This window comes from Pinus tabuliformis, chromosome 1_2 (genome assembly GCF_031772625.1).
Source record: "Pinus tabuliformis cultivar Carrire ecotype Pingquan chromosome 1_2, CPIR1, whole genome shotgun sequence".
In the NCBI taxonomy this organism is placed as follows: Eukaryota; Viridiplantae; Streptophyta; class Pinopsida; order Pinales; family Pinaceae; genus Pinus; species Pinus tabuliformis.
The window spans coordinates 312446826-312459897 of NC_142298.1; positions in this window are offsets into that span (position 1 = coordinate 312446826).

Here is a 13072-nt window from a genome sequence, read left to right on the forward strand (position 1 = left end):
TATTCCTATTGACATTTCGGTTAAGCCTGGAATTGTTGAGAACATTCATATAGGTGCCTCATGTACAGAAGACGAAATTCAAATATATAAGGCCCTATTTCAAGAATTCCACGACGTGTTTGCCTGGTCCTATGAGGAAATGCCAGGAATTGATCCTGCGATTGTTGTTCATGAAATCAAGACTTACCCGGACGCTAAACCCGTCGGGCAACGTTTGCGTCAGATTCACCCAAGAAAAGCTGCTGCTAATAAAGTAGAAGTTGAAAAATTACTCAAATCAGGTTTCATTTATCCGATCCCGTTAACGGATTGGGTATCGAATATTGTTCCGGTTAACAAAAAGCAAGGGACAATAAGAATATGTATCGATTATAGGGACATTAATCGAGCCTGTCCAAAGGACAATTACCCAACTCCCTATATCGATCAAATCATTGATGATTGTGCTGACAGTGAAATATTCTCCTTCATGGATGGTTTTTCCGGATACAATCAAATCAATATTCTACCTGCCGATCAACCAAAAATGACTTTCATTTGTCCATGGGGGACATTTGCTTATTGCAAATTACCTTTTGGGCTCAAGAATGTTGGAGCAACTTTTCAAAGGGCCATGTCTTATGCGTTTCATGACATCAAGCACATTGTGTAACCCTATCTTGATGATTTGCCTGCTCATTCATTACATCGATCTGATCATCTCATCCATTTACGAGCAATATTTATGAGGTGTAGGCATTATCGGATTCAGTTGAATCCACACAAATGTGTTTTCTGTATAGAAACGGGTCGATTGCTAGGGTTTTTTGTTTTGAAAGCCGGCATTCGCGTCGATCCCTCGAAGGTCGAAGCTATTGTCAAATTGCCTCCTCCTTCGAGTCTTCGCCAACTCCAAAGTTTGCAAGGGAAAGCAAACTTTTTACGACGATTCATTCCTAACTACACCGAGATTACCAAGGGTTTTACCCGATTGTTGAAACAGAATACTCCATTCTATTGGGATGAGATAGCTCAAAATTTTTTTGATGCACTAAAACACGCATTGACCCATGCACCGTTATTGCATCCTCCCAACTACAACCAGGACTACTTCTTGTATCTCGCCGCCTCTCATTCCACCATTGGAATGGTCTTAGTTCAGGAAGATGAATTTGGGACTGAACATGTGATATATTGCCTTAGTCGAACTTTAAATCCAACTGAGCTAAAATACTCACATGTGGAGAGATTGGCATTGGCATCTGTTCAAGCTGTCCAACGTTTTCGTCACTACATTTTACTACGTAAAACTACAGTAATTTCTGATTGCAACCCTATGATCTACATTTTGACCAAGCAATTGCTAGGGGGCAAGTACTCTAAATGGATTGTTATCCTGCAGGAGTTCGACTTGGAATTTGAAAAATCTAAGTCTAAGAAATCTTTAGTTTTTGCGAAGTTAATGTGTGACTTCCCGCGTGTTGACAGGGAAACTGTGGCGGAAGAGCCCATTGCGGACGAATCCTTGTTTCTAATCAGCACTTTAGATCCATGGTATGGGGATATCATCATTTATCTCCAGACCCAATCCTTTCGGCTGGAAATTTCAAGGTCAGAACGTCGTAAAATACGATTCCAGTCCCAACAATTTAGGATTATTGGAGATACTCTTTATCTCCGTGGGGCGGACTCTGTTTTTCGCCATTGTTTAACTCACGAGGAAGCTGAAAGGGTTCTAAATGACTGTCACTCTGGAGCGTGTGGCGGTCATATATCTTGGTATGCCACAACCCAAAAGATATTGCACGCTGGCTACTTCTGGCTGTCTTTGTTTAAAGATTGTATTAACGTAGTCCAAAAATGCCACAACTGCCAAATTTTTGATCGAAAGATGCGCGCTCCACCTGCTCCTCTCCACCCTATAATTGCCATTGGTCCTTTTGCCAAATGAGGTATCGATTTTATTACATGTAACCCTCACTCGGCCGGGGGGCATGCGTATATCATCCTTGCGGTAGATTATTTTACCAAGTGAGCCAAGGCGATGCCTACATTTGAGGCAGACGACAAGACAGCTACAATTTTCGTGTTTAATCATATAATTTCTAGGTTTGGTGTCCCACAAGCGATTATCACTGATCATGGGCATCATTTTCGAAATGTTATTGATAACTGAACTTACAGGCCAGCTTGGTTTGCGTCACGATAGTTCAACTCCTTATTATCCACAAGCTAATGGTTTGGTTGAATCCATCAACAAGTTTTAGTCATCATGATCCGACGAATCATTGGGATTCATCGGTTGAATTGGCATAACATGCTATTTTCAGCGCTTTGGGCGTATCGAACCTCAGTAAAAACATCAACAGAGTTCACTCCTTTCCAACTAGTTTATGGTCTGGAAGCTGTGTTACCCATTGAATGCGAAATCCCATCATCGCAAATGGTCATCGAGTTACTTCCAGCTACTTCCAAAGAGGAAAAACGTTTGTTATACTTGGCTCAATTAGATGAGAATCAACGTGATGCTGCATTGGCGATCGAAACTCACGCAAAACATATGAAAGCTCAGGGTAATCGAAATGTGACCCCTCAAATTTTTTTGAAAGGAGATCTAGTCTTAGTGTATGATCAAGCTAATGATAAATTAGACGCTGGAAAATTCGTTCCTATGTGGCATGGTCCCTATGTTGTCAAGCGAAAGCTAGAAAAAGGGGCCTATGAATTGGTAGACTTTGATGGAGACTCTTTAGGTAAACCTAGAAATGGTCTTTGCCTGAAGAGGTATTATGCTTAAAGAATGGGTATGGAGATTTTTTAGTTAGGATAGTTTTTCTTTCTAGCTGATGTGTTTTAGTTTAAAAAGTGTGCTTAGCTTAGAGAGTGTTTTTCGTCATCTTTCCTGCTTATCTTGGTTTTACTCTTGGTATTGCAGATGTCGATGCCTCTCAAAACATACATTGGTTTCACTGATGGTGCTTGTCGTAATACACGGAATATTTCTTCCGGAGCTTGGGTTATCTATTCGCCCTCTGACGAGTTGGTATCTATGCATGGGGTAAGCCTCGGTCAAACAACGAACAACATTGCCGAGTATAGTGCAGTGATTGAGTTATTATCTTAATCTATTTCATTTGGGATTCGGAGTTTGATAGTGAGGTTAGATTCTGAACTCATTGTATTACAGCTTAATAGAGTGTATGCCATTAGAAATCCAGTGTTATTGAGATTATTTTTGAGAGTGCGTCTCTTGGAACGTGAATTTGATTATATTGAATATCAGCATATTCCAAGATCTTTAAATACATTAGCAAATGCAATTGCTTCTCGAATGTTAAGTAGACATTTGCAATAATCATACATGTAAATTTAAAACCATTCCATAACATGATTTACAAGATAAGCCGGTAATAGTGATATATATATATATATATATATATATATATATATATATATATATATATATATATATAGGAGTGTGTCAAAAAATACATCGTCCTCGATCATAGGTTGAAAAACACCTTATGATCAGCAAAAATGATAAGTACAAAAAGCAAAAATGTCATATGTGCCTACAATAGGCGATCATCCTATCACTGGTGATGATCTCGATAAGAAACCACTGCACGGGCCACCTTGCAAAGGAACCTCCTAAAAGGTCCTGGGACCCCAATCACATAGCGCTGAAGTCGACGAGGAATGTCATCTATGCTGGTCTCCGGAATATCTCCTGTCAAGCGCTCTAGATGACTCTCCAACTCGGCCAAAGTCTCTGTTGATTCGTCCTGTGGGGTTGGTGCGGCTGCAACTGGTTGTTTCCTCTGGTAAGGCCGGAGAGTAGCTGGTCGCTGTGGACCCACATCTGCATTTGAAACTTTTACTATCAGTTTTGGGACGATAGAAAAAAAAAAAAAAAAAAAAAAAAAAAAAAAAAAATGTTGAAAATGATTTTACCTGAGTCATCCCATTGCTCTCCTGGTGGAAGAGCCATGTCTGGGTCACCACGAAAATCTACCCCAGCATAAGGGAAGTCCTAAATAGAAAAAACCTAGTTTTCCAACCATTGGAAATACTCAGGTTTGAATCGAACAACCTTTGTCCCCTCGTCCGGATGACGGGCCATAACTGCAACCCATCGCATCAGTTTGGGCTCTCGAGGAAGCCCAGCTCCAACAGTAAGGTGCTGCGGGATCAACATTGGAACCCTCTCCAGACCAAAGCTCACAACCAAAGCCCCATAACCAAAGGTACTCAGTTGTCCGTTTTTGGCTCTGGTCAGTTGGCCTTTTACATTGGCCAACACAGCATCGCACCAGTTGAAGATGGTGCCTCGAAAGCAGTCAACTGCCATCCACATCTGGGATCCGGTGGTAATATGTAATGCGGAACTCCCGCAAAGTCTGGTGATAGTAAACACAATCACCATGAGTTCAGGACGGGATATGGTTTTAATGTCTATCCCTTTGTCTCTAGCCTGGCTGTTGTAGAACTCTAGCCGGAGGCTATTGACAGACTGGCCACCTGGGCTAGTCTCGAATAGAGTCAAGTCTTTGCCTCTCTTAGGCAAACCGGTCAAGAAGTATATGTCTGTTGGCTCAATTTCGAGCTGGTGGCCACCAATGAAGAAGCACTAGTCCTGTATGCTCCATCTGTCAACCAGCCAATGTAAGAAATCCACCTGGGCCCTCATGCCAGGTATGGCCCAGAATTTGTACAAGCCGCATGCCTTCAATGCATCAATCGAAGGTTGGTGATTCAACGCGGCAAGATCCACGTCCTCATGCTCTCGTTCATTCCAATCTAGCATGATGTACCCTCTACATCCAATAAAAAGACAATTTAGAATGCTAGAAATTAAATTGTTTGGGTCAAATTTGAGAATTTTTGGGTTAAAAACCCTTGCTGCGGGGACCGCACCCTATGTGTTAGAGACAGTGCGTGGGTCCGCACCTTGCCTACATGAAAGGTGGGGACCCCTGAATTTTTCCCCATTGAGAAAAAGTTGGGGTCCGCGGGCTGCCAGTGTTATGCCTGCGGGCCCCGCGCGCGGGTTTTTAGCCTAAAAACCCTCCAAAAAATGAAATAAAAACCTAAAATAAAAGATGAAACGGTTAAAAATGAAGAGTAGGATTATGTGGATTACCTGGAGAAGACGGCGTTCAATTCTGATGGTTGGATTTTCCGCAATCTTCACGGGAAGTTTATGAACAAAAGCACTATTTTCTCACCCAAATCTCAAACGGTAAAAATGAATTGACAAAAGCCCTTTTTATAAGTTTTTTGAGTAAACAAATTGCAAATTTGTTTATGTTTCACTTTGGAATAGTAATTTTTGTAGCATTTTTATCCATTTCAAACAGGTATGAGTAATGTTTTCATTTTTGTTCAGGATAACGGATTATTCAGGAGAAATCTATCATTTTCGACGAAAAACATTTAGAGTCACCTTTAAGCTCTTTTCTGGCTCCTAAAACATGAAAAGATCGACGAGTTTTTCTTTTTAAACTCGTTAAAACGAAACTAAAAAGACGGTCCACTTACAACTCTTTTTTGACCGTAAAAACATGAAAAGATTGTCGGATTTTTGTCATTTCAAATTCGATATTGGTTATAAAACAACGTGTCGTTGATCACTTTTTTACTTTTTCGGATCAAGGGCACTAATTACGAAAAGTACTCCTTGGTCGTAAAGATCAAGCAGTTCTCTCAAGTATTATTTTATACTTTTTCGGGCTTGGGAGACACAAATTTACGAAAAAGGTCAACCCTGGAGTCTTCTTAAGTTTTTCAGACTCTCTAAAATTGAAAAACGCCGAGTTTCTCCTATACTGGACTCGTTAAAATTTCACAGTAAAGGACCTGTTCAATTACAAATAGGAACGAACCACTCCTTCTTAGGGTTCGAATTTAAACTAAGTTGGACTCATTCGAAGGATGAGCTTATAATCAAGCAAATGTTATCCTCCTCAAGCTTGTCAAAAATAAAGAGGTACTTGCCAGAAATGGTGGGGGAAAAGAGAGAAAAATGAGCCTGTTTGTCATACTTTGTAACCACTCTTGAACACGACACTTTTATTCACCTGGGTTGGGAAATCCGTTGCCTAACAGTTGATCAAACCACATTGAAAGTCTTCAGCCGGTTTCTGGGTATTAACTTTGGGTCAATTGTCACCAAACCATCTGTTGTGTCGTTATGTGTTCAAGAGGTCACTGCCAATAAGCCATTCAACTGAAAAATATCTGTCATCCATCTTGACCATCCCTGAGTCAGTCCTTGCAACTAAATTTCTTCAACTTGATCTATGATTTCGTGTTGTGGGCTTACCTGCGACGGATCGCTTTCTATCGACTTCAGCTCATTATCTAGAAAGATGATCTAGAAATCGTCAGTACCTTGGGATCTGCATGCCTCAATGGCAGGTTTCTCGCCTTTGACGACAGGTTGCATCATTGACCTTCGATCAAAGGATTCTGTGACATGTTCGACATCAACACATTTATTCACATCTCATGGATTGTATTGGGTACTTTGAGAGCCATTGACATCACTGGTGGTTTCTCTCACACTTGTTAACAGTTTACATCATTCACTGGTAATCAATTGGTTTTTACCATGTTCCACATCAACACATTCATTCGCATGGATAGAATCGTACTGTTTCAGAAGTAGAAATGAAGACCCTGGATCTATTTTCTGCAATCCAGGCTGCGAGGAATTTTGTATTCATTATATGATGGACTATTCATAAACAGATGGTTGTGTCCATACTGTGTCCACATGAGTCTATACTTGTGATGTATTACAAGATCATTCCTGTATCAGAGCAGTAGTTAGTTTTCTAAGTCAGTTTTGATCTGAGTATGGGAATGCCTACCTCAGCGATGATATGATCTCATATATATATCTTGAATTGAATGTTTTTACAGGTTCCGACCGGGCTCTCCACAAGATGATCCTCAAAATGATAAAGTACTTCACTCTTCCTAAATGATAAATGAAATCCTCATCTATTATAGACTTCGCACTTTAGGGGGCAATATGTTACACAAAAATATCGTCACCATGATTATTTGCAGTCAGTATGGGTTTATCATCACTTGTACTGTCCTCCTAAGCAAGTCTCAGACCTCAGCTCTTCAAGTCAAGCTTTGAAAATGAGAGAAAGACATTGAAAATCAACAAAGCTCTGGTTCCGCACTTTCTCTCACTATTGCCCGCAGTCCCGCACCTCCTGTTTACAAAAATTGCGGACCTGCCCGCTCTGTCCCTAAAGGAGTGGGTGCGGACCCCTGTGAAAGTAAAAAAGGTGCAAGTTTATTCTAAAAAACTCACTTTGGGTTAATTCTAGATGATTCTAGAAGGAATTTTGACGTGGATTGGTCGCTCTTAGGTGGTTCATGCATCCCAAAAGAGAAGGAGCTAATCCCTTGATGAGAGGAGCTATCCCTTTGAAGGAGGGCTTTATCCCTTTGAAGGAGGACCTAGTAACTTCCCTCCATTGCACTATAAATTAAGGCATTGGGCTGGTTGCTAGGGAGGTTAGAAGCTGAACATTTTTGAGGGTAAATGCTGGTGGAATTAACACTTCCTAGTTAAGCTTTGAGAGGAGAGATCACATACCTTTTTGGATTCATTGGGAAGAGAGTGAAACTTGTCAAAGTAGAGGAGACTTCTTGTTGGACCCTGGGAGGAGCTTGTACAGCATCAAGACACCGGTTGTAAAGTTCTTCTTTGATTTGAATTAATACAATCAGATTCATTTTTCTCAGCAAAGTGTCTTATGTCATTTGTTTCATGAATTCCTTGATCTTCATGTTAAATATGTTTTATGATATTGGCTTTTCAGGTGCTATTTAATTTGTTTGCTTGTTTGTGTTTGCAGATTCGCAACAAGGGAGCTCACTTGGATCAAAGGAGCGAAGCTTCCACAAACTTGCATTAGACCCAAGGTAGGCCTAAAACACTTGTTTGCCTTTGTTTATAAATGCATATTTAGAGAAAGATAGGTTTTGATTGGCTTGCTTGTCACTAGGTCTCTTTAGATTCTAGGAAGGTCTATCTTGTCCGCAAGATCGACTCATTCCATGTGACAGTTATATATCCTGAGCACCTATATCTTCTTCTCTATTTGGTTTTCCACGAGAGCCTTAAATTATTTAAACCTACCAAAGACTTCAGATTTCTTCCTAAGGAAATATATCCATGTATTCCTTGAGAAGTCATCTATAAATGATACATAGTACACACACTTTCCCATTAATGGAACCGACATAGGTCCAAACACATCACTGTGCACAAGCTTTAATAGGGGGAAATCACTCGATTCTGCTTCCCATATACATAGTTTTCACATAAATCAAAATCCAGAGAGCTATTAGACATACCTTCTACCATACCACTACCATGAAGTATTCGAAGGCCCTTCTCTCCAATATGTCCAAGCCTTTGATGCCATAGCATGGTCTTTTCTCCAAAGACCACTAGATTTTCTGCTCCACTTACAGAAACCACAAGGATGTTGCATCCATCAATAACAATGCTACCTTAAAGCTTGTACAATGTTTGAATCTGAACTCACTGCAACAATACAATTTCTCCCTAAACCATCTTGCAGGTATGTTTCTCGAACATTGTTTTTACACCTGCATCATCCAAATTTCATATAGAAATCAGATGTAAGGCTATTGTAGGAATATGAAGAACAAACGGAAGTGTTCTAATCCTTCCACCTTGCAACTTCAACTTGAATTTTCCATGACCAACGATTCTAGCCTTCATGTCATCCCCTAAGAAGACATCACCACCATCATATTTCTCATACTCACAAAACCACTCTCTATGGGGAGTGAAGTGAAAGGATGCACCTGATTCAATCAACCATGCCTCATGATCTACATGTGTACTTGAATAAGAAGCCAAGTACACATCCCCACCTTCATTTGAGGTGGTTTTCACCTTTGAAAAAGGAGCATCATCAGATCCCTTCCCTTTTCAGGAGCTTTAGATTTACAATCCCTTTTGAAGTTCCCTTCCTTTCTGCATTTCTAGCACACCTTTACAAGTTTTCTTGGAGATTTAGATCTCCCTCTTGAGGACTTATTTTTGTTTCTATTCTGGGACCGTCCTCATACAGACAAGGCATCACCATTCTAGCCCTCCATATTTTTCTTTCTCATCTCCTCCGACAGCAAGGATGAGAGTATTTCATCAAACTACAAGGCAATTGCATTGCTACCTATTGCAACAACCAAACTATCCCACGAATCTGGTAGAGAACATAACAAAATGATGCACTTATCTTCATCTGAAATTTTAATATCAACAGATAATAATTGGCTTACCAAAGTATTAAATGCATTTAGATGCTCCGTCACCGAGTCTCCATCTTTCATCCTCAGATTATACCACTTTTCCATAGGAACAGTTTATTCACCAAAGAATTAGATTGGTACAAAGTCCCTAGCTTGTCCCCCAAAGCCTTCACTGAAGCTTCCCTCGATGCATTCAACAATACTCAATCTGAGACACACAATCGTATTGTTCTCTATGCCTTCTGATCCAACTTCGCTTAGTCTTCAACTAACATTGCTGTTGGTTTAGTACCGAGATCTATCATGATCCACCGATATTTATCCACTAGCGGATCCTCCATCTTGAGTTTTGACAACTCAGAACTCTGACCATTAAATTTCTAGATCTCTATCTTTCCACTGCTCGCCATAATCTTTCACCACAAGAATTGATCATGCAGATCTCCCATTAAACAGGGTCTACCACAGGCCTGAGCAAAAACCCCTCAATAGCAAATGCATCCCCTTGAAGCCAAAACAACTCTGATACCAAATGTAGGTTTTAACCCCGTATAGAAATTACATGCATACGAATTCAAAAAAAAAAAAAAAAACAATGGCGAGAGCATAAAACATAAAACAGATATACACAAAGATTTCCCCTGGAACCCAAAACCGGGACTACGAGATTGATTTTTCATTATATTCCTTTCAATGTTAAAATAGATATATAGATACATGACGAAGCATCCATAAACCCCATTCCATTAACCTTGGATTAGAATATAACTGTAGTTCCCTTGATCGGATCTACAAAACACCATGGACAGTAAACTATCATGGCCAAATCCATGTGCAAAATCCATGCAAAAAACCATAAGTAGGTTCACCCACCTAATATAGGGTCCAATTTTTTTTTCTTGGGGTGCTACCTTGGACCCCGTGCAAGGGGGCTACCATCCCCTTGCATACCCCTCGATAGGGGGGGTATCCACCCCCCTATGAGCCCTCGACACTGCCCCATGTGTGGGGTAGTCGTGGAAAGAATACAACACAACCCAAGAATTTTATAAAGAATAAGCCTCACCAAGAAGCGTAGTAGAAGACTAGACCTCCTCCAAGGCAAAATAATTTCAGAAGACCATCATGGCAATCTATCTCACCAAGGTACCTAAGTATAATTCTTGGCTATCGTTATTTATCTACAAATATTAGGCATAAGGCTAAGGATTGAAAATCTCATAGTAGGGTTAACTACAAAGGATATCATCAAAACCTTAGACGCATGTTTACAAGTAGACAAGTCAAAAACCATAATGGATTCTCTAGCAAAAGTTACACAACATTTTCTCCATCATTTAGGTACAACAAAGAATGCTTTAAATTCCATAACTTTGGACACATTGCATGATACTGCATATGTGGCATGAAGTGGACTCCTAAGTTGATTAGGCAAGAAAGCAAACCCACTAGGGTGTGGAGAAAAAACATGTCGAGAAAGAAGAAGAAATATCGGCAAGGGGAACAACCCTGCAAAAGAAAGAAACCCTTTCCCATTGATGTCAAAGGGGGAGAGAAAGAGGAAGGAAGTGAAGCATGGATATAGGGGGAGCATGAATCTTGACATCAATGACAAAAGGGGATATTTTTGGAATATATTTTCATTGATGTCAAAGGTTGATTGAGTGCAAGACCACTCTAGACTGGTAATCCTTGTCACACCATTTTGTGTGACAGGTGGTATGCCTTATGGGTCTTCTTGGTTGGAGAGATGTTCAGGTTCATTTAATTATTGTAATATAAATCTTTCATTGAACGTTGGACTTTTTCTTGTTGATTAACTAATTCAAAGGATTGAGTAAGTACACAACAAGATATAAAATATCATAATTTTCTCATTGGTATTGGATGAAAGGAAAATCAGGTTTACATGATAGATTTTAGGTTTTGCAAATATTGTAGAATAAACCATGTTAGAAATCTAGACATTGATTTTCATAGAGAATGTAAATGCAATTGAATTAAATTTAAATTTGAAAGGTCGAATGGAAATTATGCAATAATCCCTTCAGGAATAACGGAAAGTTCACCATTGTGCAATATGAGCATCAATATCTTCTCCAATAAATTGAATGACATGGGTGAATCATGCCATCATCGATACTGCACCTCTTATGGAACTAAAAATTGAATTTATATGGGAAGATGCCTACACGTCTCTAGAGTTATGTTCATTCAAAATTAACCATGAGCACATAATATTATTTTGTTTGTTGGTTCAACATGTCAATGATTATGCTTACCAAAAGGTCTTGAGAACCTACAACTCATGATCGGATTTGGGAAAGTCAACCTTATTTTTCTAAAGGTCAGCAAAACCATAAATCCTAAACTGTGGCATACAAATACAATTTTTAGAAACAATGGAAACCGAGACACTACTAAGTGGGGGGATGGGGGGGGGTGAATCAGTAGCGTGACCAAATTATACAACTCTTAACAAATTATACTTCAATCACTTTAGAAATCACTCATGGATGAAGAACAAAACTCAATCATGGTTAAAATAACATCATTATCATCGTCAAGCACATGCACAACATATATATAAGACACCAATATTCGTTTTATTTCTTTGGAAAATATAAGTTAGAACTTGATTACATTATTTCCCCATAAGCTGCTACTTGTAGGTTTATCAACTGCTATTGAAAGGAAATTCTATCCCTGCTCATTTATTAGTTTTCACTGAAAGGGACTCTTGCCCCTATTCATTTATCAGCTCCTAACTAAAGGGAATATTTCCCATGCTTATTTATCAACATTTGTTGAAAGAGACTCTTGCCCCTTCTCATTTTATTAGCCTCCGCTGAAAGGGACTCTTGCCCCTGCTTGTTTATCAACCTTTTTTGAAAGGGACTCTTTCCCCTTGAATGCAAGCTACCACTTTCTAGCCTTGTTGATCCATATTTCATCCATTTTCAAACTAGAACCAATAAGCCACTTCATTTACAAACAAATAAAACAAAACCACTATGAAGCACCTTCAATAATCTATGATTAATGAACAAACACCAATTATACCAATGATCACTGATCACTTATCAAATCACCAAACACACCAACAAAATCAATCCTTACACGAAAACACTAATCACAAATTCATTATCTATCTTCTCAGCACCTCTTGGACACCATAGTCGGTCTCTCATTCACCTCTAATGCATAACAACGCTATGCATCTCATTGCACCAACAACCTTCTTCTTTGCTCACAATCTACAAGGCTTCACTCTTGTACATCTTCACTTCCAACTTGGTTTCCCATTTGATTATGCTTATAAAAGAATTTTGGACTGATATTTTCGAATTGAACTTAGTTATCATGCACTTTGAATCCTTGCATGAATCTCTTATTTTTTCCTTTGCCCTATTCAATTGAGTCATTTTAATTTGGTCTGCAAGTCTTCTAATTCACCTTACTTGTTTTTGCTTGACAAACTAAACTTAACTGCCCAAATCTGCTATTCTAGAATTTCTACAGTTTTAGTAGAGGTCTTATATTTCTAGTGAATCTCCAAGTTTGGCTTAACTCCTAAATATACCTCTTAAATTTTTGGTTTTGCTATAATGCTACCAACTCATTCATGCATGGTTATCAAGGTTTTTAGTGCTTCTGTTATGTTTGAAATAACTGCCAAGTTCCAAGTTGCCGATTCATCCCTATACAAACTCGAAGGCTTTAACCAACAATGCTGCTAACTTGTTCACCAAATATGGCATAACACCAAAATTAGATGCCC